The sequence below is a fragment of the Colletes latitarsis genome, unplaced genomic scaffold (genome assembly GCF_051014445.1).
Source record: "Colletes latitarsis isolate SP2378_abdomen unplaced genomic scaffold, iyColLati1 scaffold0002, whole genome shotgun sequence".
Classification (NCBI taxonomy): Eukaryota; Metazoa; Arthropoda; class Insecta; order Hymenoptera; family Colletidae; genus Colletes; species Colletes latitarsis.
In genome coordinates, this window is record NW_027488365.1 from 31,563,208 (window position 1) to 31,588,705 (window position 25,498).

Here is a 25,498-nt window from a genome sequence, read left to right on the forward strand (position 1 = left end):
CAGATGAGTGCAAACCCCAGACCTAACCCAGACATAACCGGCGTTATCCTGTTAAATATTAATCGCAAACTGGTTTAATTGACTGTTTCGGTGTTTCACCGCATTACTACGTGATACAAGCCAGAAAAAGCCCTGTACCTGGCCAACAAGTATGCGGAAAATGCGAAAGTACAAGCCAGATGAGTGCAAATCTCAGACCTAACCGAGACATAACCGTCGTTATCCTCTAAATTATTAATCGCAACCAGGTTTAATTGACTGTTTCGGTGTGGTACCGCATTACTACGTGATCCAAACCAGAGAAAGCCCAGGATCTGGCCAACAAGTATGCGAAAAATGCGAAAGTATGAGCCAGATGATTGCAAATACCAGAACTAACCCAGACATAACCAGAGTCTTCCTCTAAAATACTAATCGGAACAAGCTTTTATTGACTGTTTCAGTGTGGTACCACATTACTACGTGATACACGCCAGAAGAAGCCCTATATCTGGCCAACAAGTATGCGGAAAATGCGAAAGTACGTGCCAGATGAGTGCAAATCCCAGACCTAACCGAGACATAACCGACGGTATCCTGTTAAATATTAATCGCAACCAGGTTTAATTGACTGTTTCGCTGTGGTACCGCATTACTACGTGATCCAAACCAGAAAAAGCCCAGGATCTGGCCAACAAGTATGCGAAAAACGCGAAAGTATGAGCCAGACGATTGCAAATACCATGACTAACCCAGTCATAACCAGAGTTTTCCTCTAAAATACTAATCGGAACAAGCTTTTATTGACTGTTTCAGTGTGGTACCACATTACTACGTGGTCCAAACCAGAAAAAGCCCTGTATCTGGCCAACAAGTATGCGGAAAATGCGAAAGTACGAGCCAGATGAGTGCAAATCCCAGACCTAACCGAGACATAACCTGCGTTATCCTCTAAATTATTAATCGCAACCAGGTTTAATTGACTGTTTCGGTGTGGTACCGCATTACTACGTGATCCGAACCAGAGAGAGCCCAGGATCTGGCCAACAAGTATGCGAAAAATGCGAAAGTATGAGCCAGATGATTGCAAATACCAGACCTAACCCAGACATAACCGGCGTTATCCTCTAAAATACTAATCGCAACCGGGTTTAATTGACTGTTTCGGTGTGGTACCGCGTTACTACGTGATGCAAGCCAGAAAAAGCCCGGTATCTGGCCAACAAGTATGCGGAAAATGCGAAAGTACGAGCCAGATCAGTGCAAATCCCAGACCTAACCGAGACGTAACCGGCGTTATCCTCTAAATTATTAACCGCAACCAGGTTTAATTGACTGTTTCGGTGTGGTACCGCGTTACTACGTGATCCAAATCAGAAAAAGGCCTGTATCTGGCCAACAAGTATGCGAAAAATGCGAAAGTACGAGCCAGATGGGGGCAAATCCCAGTGCTAACCAAGACATATCCGGCGTTATCCAATAAAATATTAATCGCAACCAGGTTTAATTGACTGTTTCGGGGTGGAACCACATTAGTGCGGGATCCAAACCAGAAAGAGGCCAGGACCTGGCCATCAAGTATGCGAAAAACGCGAAAGTATGACCCAGGTGATTGCAAATACCATGACTAACCCAGACATAACCGGCGTTATCCTCTAAATTATTAATCGCAACCAGGTTTAATTGACTGTTTCGGTGTGGTACCGCGTTACTACGTGATGCAAGCCTGAAAAGCCCTGGATCTGGCCAACAATTATGCGAAAAATGCGAATGTACGAGCCGGGTGAGGGCAAATCCCAAACCTAACCCAGCCATAACCGGCGTTATCCTCAAAAATATTAATCGCAACCAGGTTTAATTGACTGTTTCGGTGTGGTACCGCGTTACTACGTGATCCAAATCAGAAAAAGGCCTGTATCTGGCCAACAAGTATGCGAAAAATGCGAAAGCATGAGCCAGATGATTGCAAATACCAGAACTAACCCAGACATAACCAGAGTCTTCCTCTAAAATATTAATCGGAACCAGGCTTAATTGACTGTTTCAGTGTGGTACCACATTACTACGTGGTCCAAACCAGAAAGAGGCCAGGATCTGGCCAACAAGTATGCGAAAAACGCGAAAGAATGATCCAGATGATTGCAAATACCATGACTAACCCAGACATAAACGGCGTTATCCTCTAAAATATTAATCGCAACCAGGTTTAATTGACTGTTTCGGTGTGGTACCGCATTACTACGTGATCCAAACCAGAAAAAGGCCAGGATCTTGCCTACAAGTATGCGAAAAATGCGAAAGTACGAGCCAGGTGAGGGCAAATCCCAGACCTAACCGAGACATAACCGGCGTGATCCTCGAAAATATTAATCGCAACCAGGTTTAATTAACTGTTTCGATGTGATACCGCATTACTACGTGATGCAAGCCAGAAAATGCTCAGGATCTGGCGAACAAATATACGAAGAATACGAAAGTACGAGCCAGATGTGGGTAAATCCCAGACCTAACCCAGACATAACCGGCGTTATCCTCTAAAATATTAATCGCAACCTGGTTTAATTGACTGTTTCGGTGTGGCACCGCATTACTAAGTGATACAAGTCAGAAAAAGCCCTGTATCTGGCCAACAAGTATGCGGAAAATGCGAAAGTACGAGCCAGATGAGGGCAAATCCCAGACCTAACCGAGACATAACCAGCGTTATCCTGTTAAATATTAATCGCAACCAGGTTTGATTGACTGTTTCGGTGTGGTACCGCATTACTGCGTGATCCAAACCAGAAAAAGGCCAGGATCTTGCCAACAAGTATGCGAAAAATGCGAAGGTACGAGCCAGATGAGTGCAAACCCCAGACCTAACCCAGACATAACCGGCGTTATCCTCTAAAATATTAATCGCAAACTGGTTTAATTGACTGTTTCGGTGTTTCACCGCATTACTACGTGATACAAGCCAGAAAAAGCCCTGTATCTGGCCAACAAGTATGCGGAAAATGCGAAAGTACAAGCCAGATGTGTGCAAATCTCAGACCTAACCGAGACATAACCGTCGTTATCCTCTAAAATATTAATCGCAACCAGGTTTAATTGACTGTTTCGGTGTGGAACCTCATTAGTGCGGGATCCAAACCAGAAAGAGGCCAGGATCTGGCCAACAAGTATGCGAAAAATGCGAAAGTACAAGCCAGACGAGTGCAAATCCCAGTCATAACCGAGACATAACCAGCGTTATCCTGTTAAATATTAATCGCAACCAGGTTTAATTGACTCTTTCGGTGTGGTACCGCATTACTGCGTGATCCAAACCAGAAAAAGGCGAGCATCTGGCCAACAAGTATGCGAAAAATGCCAAAGTACGAGCCAGATGAGTGCAAAAACCAGACCTAACCCAGACATAACCGGCGTTATCCTCTAAAATATTAATCGCAACCTGGTTTAACTGACTGTTTCGGTGTGGCGCCGCATTACTACGTGATACAAGTCAGAAAAAGCCCTGTATCTGGCCAACAAGTATGCGGAAAATGCGAAAGTACGAGCCAGATGAGGGCAAATCCCAGACCTAACCGAGACATAACTGGCGTGATCCTCGAAAATATTAATCGCAACCAGGTTTAATTAACTGTTTCGATGTGATACCGCATTACTACGTGATGCAAGCCAGAAAATGCTCAGGATCTGGCGAACAAATATGCGAAGAATGCGAAAGTACGAGCCAGATGAGGGTAAATCCCAGGCCTAACCCAGACATAACCGGCGTTATCCTCTAAAATATTAATCGCAACCTGGTTTAATTGACTGTTTCGGTGTGGCACCGCATTACTACGTGATACAAGTCAGAAAAAGCCCTGTATCTGGCCAACAAGTATGCGGAAAATGCGAAAGTACGAGCCAGATGAGGGCAAATCCCAGACCTAACCGAGACATAACCGGCGTTATCCTGTTAAATATTAATCGCAACCAGGTTTGATTGACTGTTTCGGTGTGGTACCGCATTACTGCGTGATCCAAACCAGAAAAAGGCCAGGATCTTGCCAACAAGTGTGCGAAAAATGCGAAGGTACGAGCCAGATGAGTGCAAACCCCAGACCTAACCCAGACACAACCGGCGTTATCCTCTAAAATATTAATCGCAAACTGGTTTAATTGACTGTTTCGGTGTTTCACCGCATTACTACGTGATACAAGCCAGAAAAAGCCCTGTACCTGGCCAACAAGTATGCGGAAAATGCGAAAGTACAAGCCAGATGAGTGCAAATCTCAGACCTAACCGAGACATAACCGTCGTTATCCTCTAAAATATTAATCGCAACCACGTTTAATTGACTGTTTCGGTGTGGAACCACATTAGTGCGGGATCCAAACCAGAAAGAGGCCAGGATCTGGCCAACAAGTATGCGAAAAACGCGAAAGTATGAGCCAGATGATTGCAAATACCATGGCTAACCCAGCCATAACCAGCGTTATCCTCTAAAATACTAATCGGAACAAGCTTTTATTGACTGTTTCGGTGTGGTACCACATTACTACGTGATCCAAACCAGAAAAAGGCCAGGATCTGGCCAACAAGCATGCGAAAAATGCGAAAGTGCGAGCCAGATGCGGTTAAATCCCAGACCTAACCGAGACATAACCGGCGTTATCCTCTAAATTATTAATCGCAACCAGGTTTAATTGACTGTTTCGGCGCGGTGCTGCATTACTACGTGATAAAAGCCAGAAAAAGCCCTGTATCTGGCCAACAAGTATGCGGAAAATGCGAAAGTACAAGCCAGATGAGTGCAAATCCCAGACCTAACCGAGACATAACCGGCGTTATCCTCCAAATTATTAATCGCAACCAGGTTTAACTGACTGTTTCGGTGTGCTACCGCATTACTACGTGATCCAAACCAGTAAAAGGCCAGGATCTGGCCAACAAGTATGCGAAAAATGCGAAAGTACAAGCCAGATGAGGGCAAATCCCAGACCTAACCGAGACATAACCGGCGTTATCCTGTTAAATATTAATCGCAACCAGGTTTAATTGACTGTTTCGGTGTGGTACCGCATTACTGCGTGATCCAAACCAGAAAAAGGCGAGCATCTGGCCAACAAGTATGCGAAAAATGCCAAAGTACGAGCCAGATGAGTGCAAAAACCAGACCTAACCCAGACATAACCGGCGTTATCCTCTAAAATATTAATCGCAACCTGGTTTAACTGACTGTTTCGGTGTGGCACCGCATTACTACGTGATACAAGTCAGAGAAAGCCCTGTATCTGGCAAACAAGTATGCAGAAAATGCGAAAGTACGAGCCAGATGAGGGCAAATCCCAGACCTAACCGAGACATAACTGGCGTGATCCTCGAAAATATTAATCGCAACCAGGTTTAATTAACTGTTTCGATGTGATACCGCATTACTACGTGATGCAAGCCAGAAAATGCTCAGGATCTGGCGAACAAATATGCGAAGAATGCGAAAGTACGAGCCAGATGAGGGTAAATCCCAGACCTAACCCAGACATAACCGGCGTTATCCTCTAAAATATTAATCGCAACCTGGTTTAATTGACTGTTTCGGTGTGGCACCGCATTACTACGTGATACAAGTCAGAAAAAGCCCTGTATCTGGCCAACAAGTATGCGGAAAATGCGAAAGTACGAGCCAGATGAGGGCAAATCCCAGACCTAACCGAGACATAACCGGCGTTATCCTGTTAAATATTAATCGCAACCAGGTTTAATTGACTGTTTCGGTGTGGTACCGCATTACTGCGTGATCCAAACCAGAAAAAGGCCAGGAACTTGCCAACAAGTATGCGAAAAATGCGAAGGTACGAGCCAGATGAGTGCAAACCCCAGACCTAACCCAGACATAACCGGCGTTAACCTCTAAAATATTAATCGCAAACTGGTTTAATTGACTGTTTCGGTGTTTCGTCGCATTACTACGTGATACAAGCCAGAAAAAGCCCTGTACCTGGCCAACAAGTATGCGGAAAATGCGAAAGTACAAGCCAGATGAGTGCAAATCTCAGACCTAACCGAGACATAACCGTCGTTATCCTCTAAAATATTAATCGCAACCACGTTTAATTGACTGTTTCGGTGTGGAACCACATTAGTGCGGGATCCAAACCAGAATGAGGCCAGGATCTGGCCAACAAGTATGCGAAAAACGCGAAAGTATGAGCCAGATGATTGCAAATACCATGGCTAACCCAGTCATAACCAGCGTTATCCTCTAAAATACTAATCGGAACAAGCTTTTATTGACTGTTTCGGTGTGGTACCACCTTACTACGTGATCCAAACCAGTAAAAGGCCAGGATCTGGCCAACAAGTATGCGAAAAATGCGAAAGTGCGAGCCAGATGCGGTTAAATCCCAGACCTAACCGAGACATAACCGGCGTTATCCTCTAAATTATTAATCGCAACCAGGTTTAATTGACTGTTTCGGTGCGGTACCGCATTACTACGTGATACAAGCCAGAAAAAGCCCTGTATCTGGCCAACAAGTATGCGGAAAATGCGAGAGTACAAGCCAGACGAGTGCAAATCCCAGACCTAACCGAGACATAACCGTCGTTATCCTCTTAAATATTAATCGCAACCAGGTTTAATTGACTGTTTCGGTGTGGTACCGCATTACTGCGTGATCCACACCAGAAAAAGGCGAGGATCTGGCCAACAAGTATGCGAAAAATGCGAAGGTACGAGCCAGATGAGGGCAAACCCCAGACCTAACCCAGACATAACCGGCGTTATCCTCTAAAATATTAATCGCAACCTGGTTTAATTGACTGTTTCGGTGTGCTACCGCATTACTACGTGATCCAAACCAGAAAAAACCCAGGATCTAGCCAACAAGTATGCGAAAAATGCGAAGGTACGAGCGAGATGAGGGCAACCCCAGACCTAACCCAGACATAACCGGCGTTATCCTCTTAAATATTAATCGCAACCAGGTTTAATTGACTGTTTGGGTGTGGTACCGCATTACTGCGTGATACAAACCAGAAAAAGGTGAGGATCTGGTCAACAAATATGCGGAAAATGCGAAAGTACAGGCCAGATGAGGGCAAATCCCAGACCTAACCGAGACATAACCGGCGTTATCCTCTTAAATATTAATCGCAACCAGGTTTAATTGACTGTTTCGGTGTGGTACCGCATTACTGCGTGATCCAAACCAGAAAAAGGCGAGGATCTGGCCTACAAGCATGCGAAAAATGCCAAAGTACGAGCCAGATGAGGGCAAATACCAGACCTAACCCAGACATAACCGTTGTTATCCTCTAAAATATTAATCGCAACCAGGTTTAATTAACTGTTTCGGTGTGGATCCACATTAGTGCGGGATCCAAACCAGAAAAAGGCCAGGATCTGGCTAACAAGTATGCGAAAAATGCGAAAGTACGAGCCACATGCGGTTAAATCCCAGACCTAACCGAGACATAACCGGCGTTATCCTCTAAATTATTAATCGCAACCAGGTTTAATTGACTGTTTCGGTGTGGTAGCGCATTACTACGTGATACAAGCCAGAAAAAGCCCTGTATCTGGCCAACAAGTATGCGGAAAATGCGAAAGTACAAGCCAGATGTGTGCAGATCCCAGACCTAACCGAGACATAACCGTCGCTATCCTCTAAAATATTAATCGCAACCAGGTTTAACTGACTGTTTCGCTGTGGAACCACATTAGTGCGGGATCCAAACCAGAAAGAGGCCAGGATCTGGCCAACAAGTATGCGAAAAACGCGAAAGTATGAGCCAGATGATTGCAAATACCATGGCTAACCCAGTCATAACCAGCGTTATCCTCTAAAATACTAAAAGGAACAAGCTTTTATTGACTGTGTCGGTGTAGTACCACATTACTACGTGATCCAAACCATAAAAAGACCAGGATCTGGCCAACAAGTATGCGAAAAATGCGAAAGTACGAGCCAGATGCGGGCAAATCCCAGACCTAACCGAGACCTAACCGGCATTATCCTCTCAATTATTAATCGCAACCAGGTTAAATTGACTGTTTCGGTGTGGTACCACATTACTACGTGGTCCAAAACCAGAAAAAGCCCAGAATCTTGCCACCAAGTATGCGAAAAATGCGAAGGTATGAGCCAGATGAGGGCAAACCCCAGACCTAACCGAGACATAACCGGCGTTATCCTCTTAAATATTAATCGCAACCAGGTTTAATTGACTGGTTGGGTGTGGTACCGCATTACTGCGTGATCCAAACCAGAAAATGGCGAGGATCTGGCCTACAAGTATGCGAAAAATGCCAAAGCACGAGCCAGATAAGGGCAAATACCAGACCTAACCCAGACATAACCGGCGTTGTCCTCTAAAATAATAATCGCAACCAGGTTTAATTTACTGTCTCGGTGTGGAACCACATTAGTGCGGGATCCATACCAGAAAGAGGCCAGGATCTGGCCAACAAGTATGCGAAAAATGCGAAAGTACAAGCCAGATGAGGGCAAATCCCAGACCTAACCGAGACATAACCGGCGTTATCCTGTTAAATATTAATCGCAACCAGGTTTAATTGACTGTTTCGGTGTGGTACCGCATTACTGCGTGATCCAAACCAGAAAAAGGCGAGCATCTGGCCAACAAGTATGCGAAAAATGCCAAAGTACGAGCCAGATGAGTGCAAAAACCAGACCTAACCGAGACATAACCGGCGTTATCCTCCAAATTATTAATCGCAACCAGGTTCAACTGACTGTTTCGGTGTGCTACCGCATTACTACGTGATCCAAACCAGTAAAAGGCCAGGATCTGGCCAACAGGTATGCGAAAAATGCGAAAGTACAAGCCAGATGAGGGCAAATCCCAGACCTAACCGAGACATAACCGGCGTTATCCTGTTAAATATTAATCGCAACCAGGTTTAATTGACTGTTTCGGTGTGGTACCGCATTACTGCGTGATCCAAACCAGAAAAAGGCGAACATCTGGCCAACAAGTATGCGAAAAATGCCAAAGTACGAGCCAGATGAGTGCAAAAACCAGACCTAACCCAGACATAACCGGCGTTATCCTCTAAAATATTAATCGCAACCTGGTTTAACTGACTGTTTCGGTGTGGCACCGCATTACTACGTGATACAAGTCAGAGAAAGCCCTGTATCTGGCAAACAAGTATGCGGAAAATGCGAAAGTACGAGCCAGATGAGGGCAAATCCCAGACCTAACCGAGACATAACTGGCGTGAACCTCGAAAATATTAATCGCAACCAGGTTTAATTAACTGTTTCGATGTGATACCGCATTACTACGTGATGCAAGCCAGAAAATGCTCAGGATCTGGCGAACAAATATGCGAAGAATGCGAAAGTACGAGCCAGATGAGGGTAAATCCCAGACCTAACCCAGACATAACCGGCGTTATCCTCTAAAATATTAATCGCAACCTGGTTTAATTGACTGTTTCGGTGTGGTACCGCATTACTGCGTGATCCAAACCAGAAAAAGGCCAGGATCTTGCCAACAAGTATGCGAAAAACGCGAAAGTATGAGCCAGATGATTGCAAATACCATGGCTAACCCAGCCATAACCAGCGTTATCCTCTAAAATACTAATCGGAACAAGCTTTTATTGACTGTTTCGGTGTGGTACCACATTACTACGTGATCCAAACCAGAAAAAGGCCAGGATCTGGCCAACAAGTATGCGAAAAATGCGAAAGTGCGAGCCAGATGCGGTTAAATCCTTGACCTAACCGAGACATAACCGGCGTTATCCTCTAAATTATTAATCGCAACCAGGTTTAATTGACTGTTTCGGCGCGGTACCGCATTACTACGTGATACAAGCCAGAAAAAGCCCTGTATCTGGCCAACAAGTATGCGGAAAATGCGAAAGTACAAGCCAGATGAGGGCAAATCCCAGACCTAACCCAGACATAACCGGCGTTATCCTGTTAAATATTAATCGCAACCAGGTTTAATTGACTGTTTCGGTGTGGTACCGCATTACTGCGTGATCCAAACCAGAAAAAGGCGAGGATCTGGCCAACAAGTATGCGAAAAATGCCAAAGTACGAGCCAGATGAGGGCAAAAACCAGACTTAACCGAGACATAACCAGCGTTATCCTGTTAAATATTAATCGCAACCAGGTTTAATTGACTGTTTCGGTGTGCTACCGCATTACTACGTGATACAAGTCAGAAAAAGCCCTGTATCTGGCCAACAAGTATGCGGAAAATGCGAAAGTACGAGCCAGATGAGGGCAAATCCCAGACCTAACCGAGACATAACCGGCGTTATCCTGTTAAATATTAATCGCAACCAGGTTTAATTGACTGTTTCGGTGTGGTACCGCATTACTGCGTGATCCAAACCAGAAAAAGGCCAGGAACTTGCCAACAAGTATGCGAAAAATGCGAAGGTACGAGCCAGATGAGTGCAAACCCCAGACCTAACCCAGACATAACCGGCGTTAACCTCTAAAATATTAATCGCAAACTGGTTTAATTGACTGTTTCGGTGTTTCACCGCATTACTACGTGATACAAGCCAGAAAAAGCCCTGTACCTGGCCAACAAGTATGCGGAAAATGCGAAAGTACAAGCCAGATGAGTGCAAATCTCAGACCTAACCGAGACATAACCGTCGTTATCCTCTAAAATATTAATCGCAACCACGTTTAATTGACTGTTTCGGTGTGGAACCACATTAGTGCGGGATCCAAACCAGTAAAAGGCCCGGATCTGGCCAACAAGTATGCGAAAAATGCGAAAGTGCGAGCCAGATGCGGTTAAATCCCAGACCTAACCGAGACATAACCGGCGTTATCCTCTAAATTATTAATCGCAACCAGGTTTAATTGACTGTTTCGGTGCGGTACCGCATTACTACGTGATACAAGCCAGAAAAAGCCCTGTATCTGGCCAACAAGTATGCGGAAACTGCGAGAGCACAAGCCAGACGAGTGCAAATCCCAGACCTAACCGAGACATAACCGTCGTTATCCTCTTAAATATTAATCGCAACCAGGTTTAATTGACTCTTTCGGTGTGGTACCGCATTACTGCGTGATCCACACCAGAAAAAGGCGAGGATCTGGCCAACAAGTATGCGAAAAATGCGAAGGTACGAGCCAGATGAGGGCAAACCCCAGACCTGACCCAGACATAACCGGCGTTATCCTCTAAAATATTAATCGCAACCTGGTTTAATTGACTGTTTCGGTGTGCTACCGCATTACTACGTGATCCAAACCAGAAAAAGCCCAGGATCTAGCCAACAAGTATGCGAAAAATGCGAAGGTACGAGCGAGATGAGGGCAACCCCAGACCTAACCCAGACATAACCGGCGTTATCATCTTAAATATTAATCGCAACCAGGTTTAATTGACTGTTTGGGTGTGGTACCGCATTACTGCGTGATCCAAACCAGAAAAAGGTGAGGATCTGGCCAACAAATATGCGGAAAATGCGAAAGTACAGGCCAGATGAGGGCAAATCCCAGACCTAACCGAGACATAACCGGCGTTATCCTCTTAAATATTAATCGCAACCAGGTTTAATTGACTGTTTCGGTGTGGTACCGCATTACTGCGTGATCCAAACCAGAAAAAGGCGAGGATCTGGCCTACAAGCATGCGAAAAATGCCAAAGTACGAGCCAGATGAGGGCAAATACCAGACCTAACCCAGCCATAACCGTCGTTATCCTCTAAAATATTAATCGCAACCAGGTTTAATTGACTGTTTCGGCGTGGATCCACATTAGTGCGGGATCCAAACCAGAAAAAGTCCAGGATCTGGCTAACAAGTATGCGAAAAATGCGAAAGTACGAGCCACATGCGGTTAAATCCCAGACCTAACCGAGACATAACCGGCGTTATCCTCTAAGTTATTAATCGCAACCAGGTTTAATTGACTGGTTGGGTGTGGTACCGCATTACTGCGTGATCCAAACCAGAAAATGGCGAGGATCTGGCCAACAAGTATGCGAAAAATGCCAAAGCACGAGCCAGATAAGGGCAAATACCAGACCTAACCCAGACATAACCGGCGTTATCCTCTAAAATAATAATCGCAACCAGGTTTAATGGACTGTTTCGGTGTGGAACCACATTAGTGCGGGATCCATACCAGAAAGAGGCCAGGATCTGGCCAACAAGTATGCGAAAAACGCGAAAGTAAGTGCCAGATGATTGCAAATACCATGACTGACCCAGACATAACCAGCGTTATCCTCTAAAATACTAACCGGAACAAGATTTTATTGACTGTTTCGGTGTGGTACCACATTGCTATGTGATCCAAACCAGAAAAAGGCCAGGATCTGGCCAACAAGTGTGCGAAAAATGCGAAAGTACGAGCCAGATGCGGGCAAATCCCAGACCTAACCGAGACATAACCAGCGTTATCCTCTAAATTATTAATCGCAACCAGGTTTAATTGACTGATCGCTGTGGTACCGCATTACTACGTGATCGAAACCAGAAAAAGCCCAGGATCTTGCCAACGAGTATGCGAAAAATGCGAAGGTACGAGCCGGATGAGGGCAAACCCCAGACCTAACCCAGACATAAACGGCGCTATCCTCTAAAATATTAATCGCAACCTGGTTTAATTGACTGTTTCGGTGTGGTACCGCATTACTACGTGATACAAGCCAGAAAAAGCCCTGTATCTGGCCAACAAGTATGCGGAAAATGCGAAAGTACCAGCCAGATGAGGGCAAATCCGAGACCTAACCGAGACATAACAGTCGTTATCCTCTAAAATATTAATAGCAACCTGGTTTAATTGACTGTTTCGGTGTGGTACCGCATTACTACGAGATACAAGCCAGAAAAAGCCCTGTATCTGGCGAACAAGTATGCGAAAAATGCGAAAGTACGAGCCAGATCAGGGCAAATACCAGACCTAACCCACACATAACCGGCGTTATCCTCTAAAATATTAATCTCAACCAGGTTTAATTGACTGTTTCGGTGTGGAACCACATTAGTGCGGGATCCAAACCTGAAAGCGGCCAGGATCTGGCCGACAAGTATGCGAAAAATGCCAAAGTACGATCCAGATGAGGGCAAATACCAGACCTAACCCAGACATAACCGGCGTTATCCACTAAAATATTAATCGCAACCAGGGTTAATTGACTGTTTCAGTGTGGTACCACATTACTACGTGGTTCAAGCCAGAAAAAAGCCAGGACCTGGCCAACAAGTATAAGAAAAATGCGAAAGTATGAGCCAGATGAGGGCAAATACCAGACCTAACCCAGTCAGAACCAGCGTTATCCTCTAAATTATTAATCGCAACCAGGTTTAATTGACTGTTTCGCTGTGGTACCGCATTACTACGTGATCCAAACCAGCAAAAGGCCAGGATCTGGCCAACAAGTATGCGAAAAACGCCAAAGTAGGAGCCAGATGAGGGCAAATACCAGACCTAACCCAGTCATAACCACCGTTATCCTCTAAAATACTAATCGCAACAAGCTTTTATTGACTGTTTCGGTGTGGTACCACATTACTACGTGATGCAAACCAGAAAAAGGCCAGGATCTGGCCAACAAGTATGCGAAAAATGCGTAAGTACGAGCCAGATGCGGGCAAATCCCAGGCCTAACCGAGACATAACCAGCGTTATCCTCTAAATTATTAATCGCAACCAGGTTTAATTGACTGTTTCGCTGTGGTACCGCATTACTACGTGACCCGAACCAGAAAAAGGCCAGGATCGGGCCTACAAGTATGCGAAAAATGTGAAACTACGAGCCAGATGAGGGCAAACCCCAGACCTAACCCAGACATAACCGGCGTTATCCTCTAAATTATTAATCGCAACCAGGTTTAATTGACTGTTTCGGTGTGGTACCGTATTACTAGGTGATACAAGCCAGAAAAAGCCCTGTATCTGGCCAACAAGTATGCGGAAAATGCGAAAGTACGAGCCAGATGAGGGCAAATCCCAGACCTAACCGAGACAAAACCGGCGTTATCCTGTTAAATATTAATCGCAACCAGGTTTAATTGACTGTTTCGGTGTGGTACCGCATTACTGCGTGATCAAACCAGAACAAGGCGAGGATCTGGCCAACAAGTATGCGAAAAACGCGAAAGTATGAGCCAGATGAGGGCAAATACCAGACCTAACCAAGCCATAACCAGCGTTATCCTCTAAAATACTAATCGGAACAAGCTTTTATTGACTGTTTCGGTGTGGTACCACATTACTACGTGATCCAGACCAGAAAAAGGCCAGGATCTGGCCAACAAGTATGGGAAAACTCCAAAGTAGGAGCCAGATGAGGGCAAATACCAGACCTAACCCAGTCATAACCACCGTTATCCTCTAAAATACTAATCGGAACAAGCTTTTATTGACTGTTTCGGTGTGGTACCACATTACTACGTGATCCAAACCAGAAAAAGGCCAGGATCTGGCCAACAAGTATGCGAAAAATGCGAAAGTACGAGCCAGATGCGGGCAAATCCCAGACCTAACCGAGACATAACCAGCGTTATCCTCTAAATTATTAATCGCAACCAGGTTTAATTGACTGTTTCGCTGTGGTACCGCATTACTACGTGATCCCAACCAGCAAAAGCCCAGGATCTTGCCAACAAGTATGCGAAAAATGCGAAGGTACGAGCCAGATGAGGGCAAACCCCAGACCTAACCCAGACTTAACCGGCGTTATCCTCTAAAATATTAATCGCAACCTGGTTTAATTGACTGTTTCGGTGTGGTACCGCATTACTACGAGATACAAGCCAGAAAAAGCCCTGTATCTGGCCAAGAAGTATGCGGAAAATGCGAAAGTACGAGCCAGATGAGGGCAAATCCCAGACCTAACCCAGACTTAACCGGCGTTATCCTCTAAAATATTAATCGCAATCTGGTTTGATTGACTGTTTCGGTGTGGTACCGCATTACTACGAGATACAAGCCAGAAAAAGCCCTGTATCTGGCCAGCAAGAATGCGAAAAATCCTTAAGTACGAGCCAGATGAAGGCAAATCCCAGACCTAACCGAGACATAACCGGCGTTATCCTCGAAAATATTAATCGCAACCAGGTTTAATTGACTGTTTCGATGTGATACCGCATTACTACGTGATGCAAGCCAGAAAATGCTCAGGATCTGGCGAACAAGTATGCGAAAAATGCGAAAGTACGAGCCAGATGAGGGCAAATCCCAGACCTAACCCAGTCATAACCAGCGTTATCCTGTAAAATATTAATCGCAACCTGGTTTAATTGACTGTTTCGGTGTGGTACCGCATTACTGCGGGATCCAAACCAGAAAAAGGCCAGGATCTGGTCAAGAAGTATGCGAAAAATGCGAGAGGACGAGCCAGATGCGGTTAAATCCCAGACCTAACAGAGACATAACCGGCGTTATCCTCTAAATTATTAATCGCAACCAGGTTTAATTGACTGTTTCGGTGTGGTACCGTATTACTACGTGATGCAAGCCAGAAAAAGCCCTGTATCTGGCCAACAAGTATGCGGAAAATGCGAAAGTACGAGCCAGATGAGGGCAAATCCCAGACCTAACCGAGACATAACCGGCGTTATCCTGTTAAATATTAATCGCAACCAGGTTTAATTGACTGTTTCGTTGTGGTACCGCATTACTGCGTGATCAAACCAGAAAAAGGCGAGGATCTGGCCAACAAGTATGCGAAAAACGCGAAAGTATGAGCCAGACGATTGCAAATACCATGACTAACCCAGTCATAACCAGCGTTATCCTCTAAAATGCTAATCGGAACAAGCTTTTATTGACTGTTTCGGTGCGGTACCACATTACTGCGTGATCCAAACCAGAAAAAGGCGAGGATCTGGCCAACAAGTATGCGAAAAATGCGATGGTACGAGCTAGATGAGGGCAAATCCCAGACCTAACCGAGACATAACCGGCGTTATCCTGTTAAATATTAATCGCAACCAGGTTTAATTGACTGTTTCGGTGTGGTACCGTATTACTAGGTGATACAAGCCAGAAAAAGCCCAGGATCTAGCCAACAAGTATGCGAAAAATGCGAAGGTACGAGCGAGATGAGGGCAACCCCAGACCTAACCCAGACATAACCGGCGTTATCCTCTTAAATATTAATCGCAACCAGGTTTAATTGACTGTTTGGGTGTGGTACCGCATTACTGCGTGATCCAAACCAGAAAAAGGTGAGGATCTGGCCAACAAATATGCGGAAAATGCGAAAGTACAGGCCAGATGAGGGCAAATCCCAGACCTAACCGAGACATAACCGGCGTTATCCTCTTAAATATTAATCGCAACCAGGTTTAATTGACTGTTTCGGTGTGGTACCGCATTACTGCGTGATCCAAACCAGAAAAAGGCGAGGATCTGGCCTACAAGCATGCGAAAAATGCCAAAGTACGAGCCAGATGAGGGCAAATACCAGACCTAACCCAGCCATAACCGTCGTTATCCTCTAAAATATTAATCGCAACCAGGTTTAATTGACTGTTTCGGCGTGGATCCACATTAGTGCGGGATCCAAACCAGAAAAAGTCCAGGATCTGGCTAACAAGTATGCGAAAAATGCGAAAGTACGAGCCACATGCGGTTAAATCCCAGACCTAACCGAGACATAACCGGCGTTATCCTCTAAGTTATTAATCGCAACCAGGTTTAATTGACTGTTTCGGTGTGGTACCGCGTTACTACGTGATACAAGCCAGAAAAAGCCCTGTATCTGGCCAACAAGTATGCGGAAAATGCGAAAGTACAAGCCAGATCCGGGGGATGGGCGCGAAAGCGCGGGCACGGGGAGGATACCGGAAGAATGCTTCGAGCGATTCCCGGTATCCTCCCAAAGCGTGCCGAAGGGTCACCGTGGGGTTTTTAGTGGGTAGGTCCCGCGCCTGTCGTTGTACGGGCGCGGGGAATCCCACACACCCCTCCCACCTCTCCCCAAGGAGGTGGGAGGGAGTCTTTCGAAGATTTTCCCCACGACAAAAAAAAAAAAAAAAAAAAAAAAAAAAAAAGTACAAGCCAGATGAGTGCAGATCCCAGACCTAACCGAGACATAACCGTCGTTATCCTCTAAAATATTAATCGCAACCTGGTTTAACTGATTGCTTCGGTGTGGAACCACATTAGTGCGGGATCCAAACCAGAAAGAGGCCAGGGTCTGGCCAACAAGTATGCGAAAAACGCGAAAGTATGAGCCAGATGATTGCAAATACCATGGCTAACCCAGTCATAACCAGCGTTATCCTCTAAAATACTAAAAGGAACAAGCTTTTATTGACTGTGTCGGTGTAGTACCACATTACTACGTGATCCAAACCAGAAAAAGACCAGGATCTGGCCAACAAGTATGCGAAAAATGCGAAAGTACGAGCCAGATGCGGGCAAATCCCAGACCTAACCGAGACCTAACCGGCATTATCCTCTCATTTATTAATCGCAACCAGGTTTAATTGACTGTTTCGGTGTGGTACCACATTACTACGTGGTCCAAAACCAGAAAAAGCCCAGGATCTTGCCACCAAGTATGCGAAAAATGCGAAGGTATGAGCCAGATGAGGGCAAACCCCAGACCTAACCGAGACATAACCGGCGTTATCCTCTTAAATATTAATCGCAACCAGGTTTAATTGACTGGTTGGGTGTGGTACCGCATTACTGCGTGATCCAAACCAGAAAATGGCGAGGATCTGGCCAACAAGTATGCGAAAAATGCCAAAGCACGAGCCAGATAAGGGCAAATACCAGACCTAACCCAGACATAACCGGCGTTATCCTCTAAAATAATAATCGCAACCAGGTTTAATTGACTGTTTCGGTGTGGAACCACATTAGTGCGGGATCCATACCAGAAAGAGGCCAGGATCTGGCCAACAAGTATGCGAAAAACGCGAAAGTATGAGCCAGATGATTGCAAATACCATGACTGACCCAGACATAACCAGCGTTATCCTCTAAAATACTAATCGGAACAAGATTTTATTGACTGTTTCGGTGTGGTACCACATTGCTACGTGATCCAAACCAGAAAAAGGCCAGGATCTGGCCAACAAGTATGCGAAAAATGCGAAAGTACGAGCCAGATGCGGGCAAATCCCAGACCTAACCGAGACATAACCAGCGTTATCCTCTAAATTATTAATCGCAACCAGGTTTAATTGAGTGATCGCTGTGGTACCGCATTACTACGTGATCCAAACCAGAAAAAGCCCAGGATCTTGCCAACGAGTATGCGAAAAATGCGAAGGTACGAGCCGGATGAGGGCAAACCCCAGACCTAACCCAGACATAAACGGCGCTATCCTCTAAAATATTAATCGCAACCTGGTTTAATTGACTGTTTCGGTGTGGTACCGCATTACTACGTGATACAAGCCAGAAAAAGCCCTGTATCTGGCCAACAAGTATGCGGAAAATGCGAAAGTACCAGCCAGATGAGGGCAAATCCGAGACCTAACCGAGACATAACAGGCGTTATCCTCTAAAATATTAATAGCAACCTGGTTTAATTGACTGTTTCGGTGTGGTACCGCATTACTACGAGATACAAGCCAGAAAAAGCCCTGTATCTGGCGAACAAGTATGCGAAAAATGCGAAAGTACGAGCCAGATCAGGGCAAATACCAGACCTAACCCACACATAACCGGCGTTATCCTCTAAAATATTTATCTCAACCAGGTTTAATTGACTGTTTCGGTGTGGAACCACATTAGTGCGGGATCCAAACCTGAAAGCGGCCAGGATCTGGCCGACAAGTATGCGAAAAATGCCAAAGTACGATCCAGATGAGGGCAAATACCAGACCTAACCCAGACATAACCGGCGTTATCCACTAAAATATTAATCGCAACCAGGGTTAATTGACTGTTTCAGTGTGGTACCACATTACTACGTGGTTCAAGCCAGAAAAAAGCCAGGACCTGGCCAACAAGTATAAGAAAAATGCGAAAGTATGAGCCAGATGAGGGCAAATACCAGACCTAACCCAGTCATAACCAGCGTTATCCTCTAAATTATTAATCGCAACCAGGTTTAATTGACTGTTTCGCTGTGGTACCGCATTACTACGTGATCCAAACCAGCAAAAGGCCAGGATCTGGCCAACAAGTATGCGAAAAACGCCAAAGTAGGAGCCAGATGAGGGCAAATACCAGACCTAACCGAGACATAACCGGCGTTATCCTCTAAATTATTAATCGCAACCAGGTTTAATTGACTGTTTCGCTGTGGTACCGCATTACTACGTGATCCGAACCAGAAAAAGGCCAGGATCGGGCCAACAAGTATGCGAAAAATGTGAAACTACGAGCCAGATGAGGGCAAACCCCAGACCTAACCCAGACATAACCGGCGTTATCCTCTAAATTATTAATCGCAACCAGGTTTAATTGACTGTTTCGGTGTGGTACCGTATTACTAGGTGATACAAGCCAGAAAATGCCCTGTATCTGGCCAACAAGTATGCGGAAAATGCGAAAGTACGAGCCAGATGAGGGCAAATCCCAGACCTAACCGAGACAAAACCGGCGTTATCCTGTTAAACATTAATCGCAACCAGGTTTAATTGACTGTTTCGGTGTGGTACCGCATTACTGCGTGATCAAACCAGAAAAAGGCCAGGATCTGGCCAACAAGTATGGGAAAACTCCAAAGTAGGAGCCAGATGAGGGCAAATACCAGACCTAACCCAGTCATAACCACCGTTATCCTCTAAAATACTAATCGGAACGAGCTTTTATTGACTGTTTCGGTGTGGTACCACATTACTACGTGATCCAAACCAGAAAAAGGCCAGGATCTGGCCAACAAGTATGCGAAAAATGCGAAAGTACGAGCCAGATGCGGGCAAATCCCAGACCTAACCGAGACATAACCAGCGTTATCCTCTAAATTATTAATCGCAACCAGGTTTAATTGACTGTTTCGCTGTGGTACCGCATTACTACGTGATCCCAACCAGCAAAAGCCCAGGATCTTGCCAACAAGTATGCGAAAAATGCGAAGGTACGAGCCAGATGAGGGCAAACCCCAGACCTAACCCAGACTTAACCGGCGTTATCCTCTAAAATATTAATCGCAACCTGGTTTAATTGACTGTTTCGGTGTGGTACCGCATTACTACGAGATACAAGCCAGAAAAAGCCCTGTATCTGGCCAAGAAGTATGCGGAAAATGCGAAAGTACGAGCCAGATGAGGGCAAATCCCAGACCTAACCCAGACTTAACCGGCGTTAACCTCTAAAATATTAATCGCAACCTGGTTTAATTGACTGTTTCGGTGTGGTACCGCAATACTGCGTGATCCAAACCAGAAAAAGGCGAGGATCTGGCCAACAAGTATGCGGAAAATGCGACAGAACAGGCCAGATGAGGGCAAATCCCAGACCTAACCCAGACATAACCGGCGTTATCCTCTAAAATATTAATCGCAACCAGGGTTAATTGACTGTTTCGGTGTGGTACCACATTAGTACGTGGTTCAAGCCAGAAAAAAGCCAGGACCTGGCCATCAAGTATGCGAAAAATGCCAAAGAACGAGCCAGATGAGGGCAAATCCCAGACCTAACCGAGACATAACCGGCGTTATCCTGTTAAATATTAATTGCAACCAGGTTTAATTGACTGTTTCGGTGTGGTACCGCATTTCTGCATGATCCAAACCAGAAAAAGGCGAGGATCTGGCCAACAATTATGCGAAAAACGCGAAAGTATGAGCCAGACGATTGCGAATACCAGACCTAACCGAGACATAACCGGCGTGATCCTCGAAAATATTAATCGCAACCAGGTTTAATTAACTGTTTCGATGTGATACCGCATTACTACGTGTTCCAAACCAGAAAAAGGCAAGGATGAGGTCAAGAAGTATGCGCAAAATGCGAAAGTACGAGCCAGATGAGGGCAAATACCAGACCTAACCCAGACATAACCGGCGTTATCCACGAAAATATTAATCGTATCCAGGTTTAACTGACTGCTTCGGTGTGGTACAGCATTACTGCGTGATCCAAGCCAGAAAATGCTCAGGATCTGGCGAACAAGTATGCGAAAAATGCGAAAGTACGAGCCAGATGAGGGCAAATCCCAGACCTAACCGAGACATAACCGGCGTTATCCTCGGATATAATAATCGCAACCAGGTTTAATTGACTGTTTCGATGTGATACCGCATTACTACGTGATGCAAGCCAGAAAATGCTCAGGATCTGGCGAACAAGTATGCGAAAAATGCGAAAGTACGAGCCAGATCAGGGCAAATACCAGACCTAACCCACACATAACCGGCGTTATCCTCTAAAATATTAATCGCAACCTGGTTTAGTTGACTGTTTCGGTGTGGAACCACATTACTACGAGATACAAGCCAGAAAAAGCCCTGTATCTGGCCAACAAGTATGCGGAAAATGCCAAAGTACGAGCCAGATGCGGGCAATTCCCAGACCTAACCGAGAGATAACCAGCGTTATCCTCTAAATTATTAATCGCAACCAGGTTTAATTGACTGTTTCGCTGTGGTACCGCATCACTACGTGATCCAAACCAGAAAAAGCCCAGGATCTTGCCAACAAGTATGCGAAAAATGCGAAGGTACGAGCCAGATGAGGGCAAACCCCAGACCTAACCCAGACATAACCGGCGTTATCCTTTAAAATATTAATCGCAACCTGGTTTAATTGACTGTTTCGGTGTGGTACCGCATTACTACGAGATACAAGCCAGAAAAAGCCCTGTATTTGGCCAACAAGTATGCGGAAAATGCCAAAGTACGGGCCAGATGAGGGCAAATACCAGACCTAACCCAGACATAACCGGCGTTATCCTCTAAAATATTAATCGCAACCAGGTTTAATTGACTGTTTCGATGTGGTGCCGCATTACTACGTGATGTAAGCCAGAAAATGCCCAGGATCTGGCGAACAAGAATGCGAAAAATGCGAAAGTAGGAGCCAGATGAGGGCAATTACCAGACATGACCGGGACATAACCAGCGTTATCCTCTAGAATATTAATCGGAACCAGGCTTAATTCACTGTTTCAGTGTGGTACCACATTACTACGTGGTCCAAACCAGAAAGAGGCCAGGATCTGGCCAACAAGTATGCGAAAAACGCGAAAGAATGATCCAGATGATTGCAAATACCATGACTAACCCAGACATAAACGGCGTTATCCTCTAGAATATTAATCGCAACCAGGTTTAATTGACTGTTTCGGTGTGGTACCGCAACACTACGTGATCCAAACCAGAAAAAGGCCAGGATCTGGCCAACAAGTATGCGAAAAATGCGAAAGTACGAGCCAGATCAGGGCAAATCCCAGACCTAACAGAGACATAACCGGCGTGATCCTCGAAAATATTAATCGCAACCAGGTTTAATTAACTGTTTCGATGTGATACCGCATTACTACGTGATGCAAGCCAGAAAATGGTCAGGATCTGGCGAACAAATATGCGAAGAATGCGAAAGTACGAGCCAGATGAGGGTAAATCCCAGACCTAACCGAGACATAACCGGCGTTATCCTCTTAAATATTAATTGCAACCAGGCTTAGTTGACTGTATCGGTGTGGTACCGCATTACTACGTGTTCCAAACCAGAAAAACGCCAGGATGAGGTCAAGAAGTATGCGAAAAATGCGAAGGTACGAGCCAGATGAGGGCAAACCCCAGACCTAACCCAGACATAACCGGCGTTATCCTCTAAAATATTAATCGCAACCTGGTTTAATTGACTGTTTCGGTGTGGCACCGCATTACTACGTGATACAAGTCAGAAAAAGCCCTGTATCTGGCCAACAAGTATGCGGAAAATGCGAAAGTACGAGCCAGATGAGGGCAAATCCCAGACCTAACCGAGACATAACCGGCGTTATCCTGTTAAGTATTAATCGCAACCAGGTTTAATTGACTGTTTCGGTGTGGTACCGCATTACTGCGTGATCCAAACCAGAAAAAGGCCAGGATCTTGCCAACAAGTATGCGAAAAATGCGAAGGTACGAGCCAGATGAGTGCAAACCTCAGACCTAACCCAGACATAACCGGCGTTGTCCTCCAAAATATTAATCGCAAACTGGTTTAATTGACTGTTTCGGTGTTTCACCGCATTACTACGTGATACAAGCCAGAAAAAGCCCAGGATCTTGCCAACAAGTATGCGAAAAATGCGAAGGTACGAGCCAGATGAGGGCAAACCCCAGACCTAACCCAGACATAACCGGCGTTATCCTTTAAAATATTAATCGCAACCTGGTTTAATTGACTGTTTCGGTGTGGTACCGCATTACTACGAGATACAAGCCAGAAAAAGCCCTGTATTTGGCCAACAAGTATGCGGAAAATGCCAAAGTACGGGCCAGATGAGGGCAAATACCAGACCTAACCCAGACATAACCGGCGTTATCCTCTAAAATATTAATCGCAACCAGGTTTAATTGACTGTTTCGGTGTGGTACCGCATTACTGCGTGATCCAAACCAGAGAAAGGCTAGGATCTGGCCAACAAGTATGCGAAAAATGCCAAAGTACGAGCCAGATGAGGGCAAATACCAGACCTATCCCAGACATAACCGGCGTTATCCACTAAAATATTAATCGCAACCAGGGTTAATTGACTGTTTCAGTGTGGTACCACATTACTACGTGGTTCAAGTCAGAAAAAAGCCAGGACCTGGCCAACAAGTATAAGAAAGATGCGAAAGTACGAGCCAGATGAGGGCAAATCCCAGTGCTAACCAAGCCATAACCGGCTTTATCCACCAAAATATTAATCGCAACCAGGTTAAATTGACTGTTTCAGTGTCGTACCACATTACTACGTGGTCCAAACCAGATAAAAGCCAGGACCTGCCCAACAAGTATAAGAAAAATGCGAAAGTACGAGCCAGATGTGGGCAAATCCCAGTGCTAACCAAGACATAACCGGCGTTATCCACCAAAATATTAATCGGAACCAGGTTTAATTGACTGTTTCGGTGTGGTACCGCATTACTACGTGATCCGAACCAGAAAAAGGCCAGGATCTGGTCAAGAAGTATGCGAAAAATGCGAGAGGACGAGCCAGATGCGGTTAAATCCCAGACCTAACAGAGACATAACCGGCGTTATCCTCTAAATTATTCATCGCAACCAGGTTTAATTGACTGTTTCGGTGTGGTACCGCATTACTGCGTGATCAAACCAGAAAAAGGCGAGGATCTGGCCAACAAGTATGCGAAAAACGCGAAAGTATGAGCCAGACGATTGCAAATACCATGACTAACCCAGTCATAACCAGCGTTATCCTCTAAAATGCTAATCGGAACAAGCTTTTATTGACTGTTTCGGTGTGGTACCGCATTACTACGTGTTCCAAACCAGAAAAAGGCCAGGATGAGGTCAAGAAGTATGCGAAAAATGCGAAAGTACGAGCCAGATGAGGGCAAACCTCAGACCTATCTCAGGTATAACCGGCGTTATCCTCTAAAATATTACTCGCAACCAGGTTTAATTGACTGTTTCGGTGTGGAACCACGTTAGTGCGGGATCCAAACCAGAATGAGGCCAGGATCTGGCCAACAAGTATGCGAAAAATACGAAAGTACGAGCCAGATGCGGGCAAATCCCAGACCTAACCGAGACATAACCGGCGTTATCGTTTAAATTGTTATTCGCAAACAGGTTTAATTGACTGTTCCGGTGTGGTACCGCATTACTACGTGATGCAAACCAGAAAAAGCCCTGTATCTGGCCAACAAGTATGCGGAAAATGCGTAAGTACGAGCCAGATGAGGGCAAATCTCAGACCAAACCGAGACATAACTGGCGTTATCCCCTTAAATATTAATCGCAACCAGGTTTAATTAACTGTTTCGGTGTGGTACCGCATTACTGCGTGATCCAAACCAGAAAAAGGCGAGGATCTGGCCAACAAGTATGCGAAAAATGCGAAAGTACGGGCCAGATGAGGGCAAATACCAGACCTAACCGAGACATAACCGGCGTTATCCTCGAAAATATTAATCGCAACCAGGTTTAATTGACTGCCTAGGTGTGGTACCGCATTACTACGTGATCCAAATCAGAAAAAGACCAGGATCTTGCCAATAAGTATGCGAAAAATGCGAAGGTACGAGCCAGATGAGGGCATACCCCAGACCTAACCCAGACATAACCGGCGTTATCCTCTAAAATATTAATCGCAACCTGGTTTAATTGACTGTTTCGGTGTGGTACCGCATTACTACGTGATCCAAACCAGAAAAAGGACAGGTTCTGGCCAACAAGTATGCGAAAAATGCGAAAGTACAAGCCAGATGAGGGCAAATCCCAGACTTAACCGAGACATAACCAGCGTTATCCTGTTAAATATTAATCGCAACCAGGGTTAAATGACTGTGTCGGTGTGGTATCGCATTACTACGTGATCCAAACCAGAAAAAGGCGAGGATCTGGCCATCAAGTATGCGAAAAATGCCAAAGCACGAGCCAGATGAGGGTAAATCCCAGACCTAGCCGAGACATAACCGGCGTTATCCTGTTAAATATTAATTGCAACCAGGTTTAA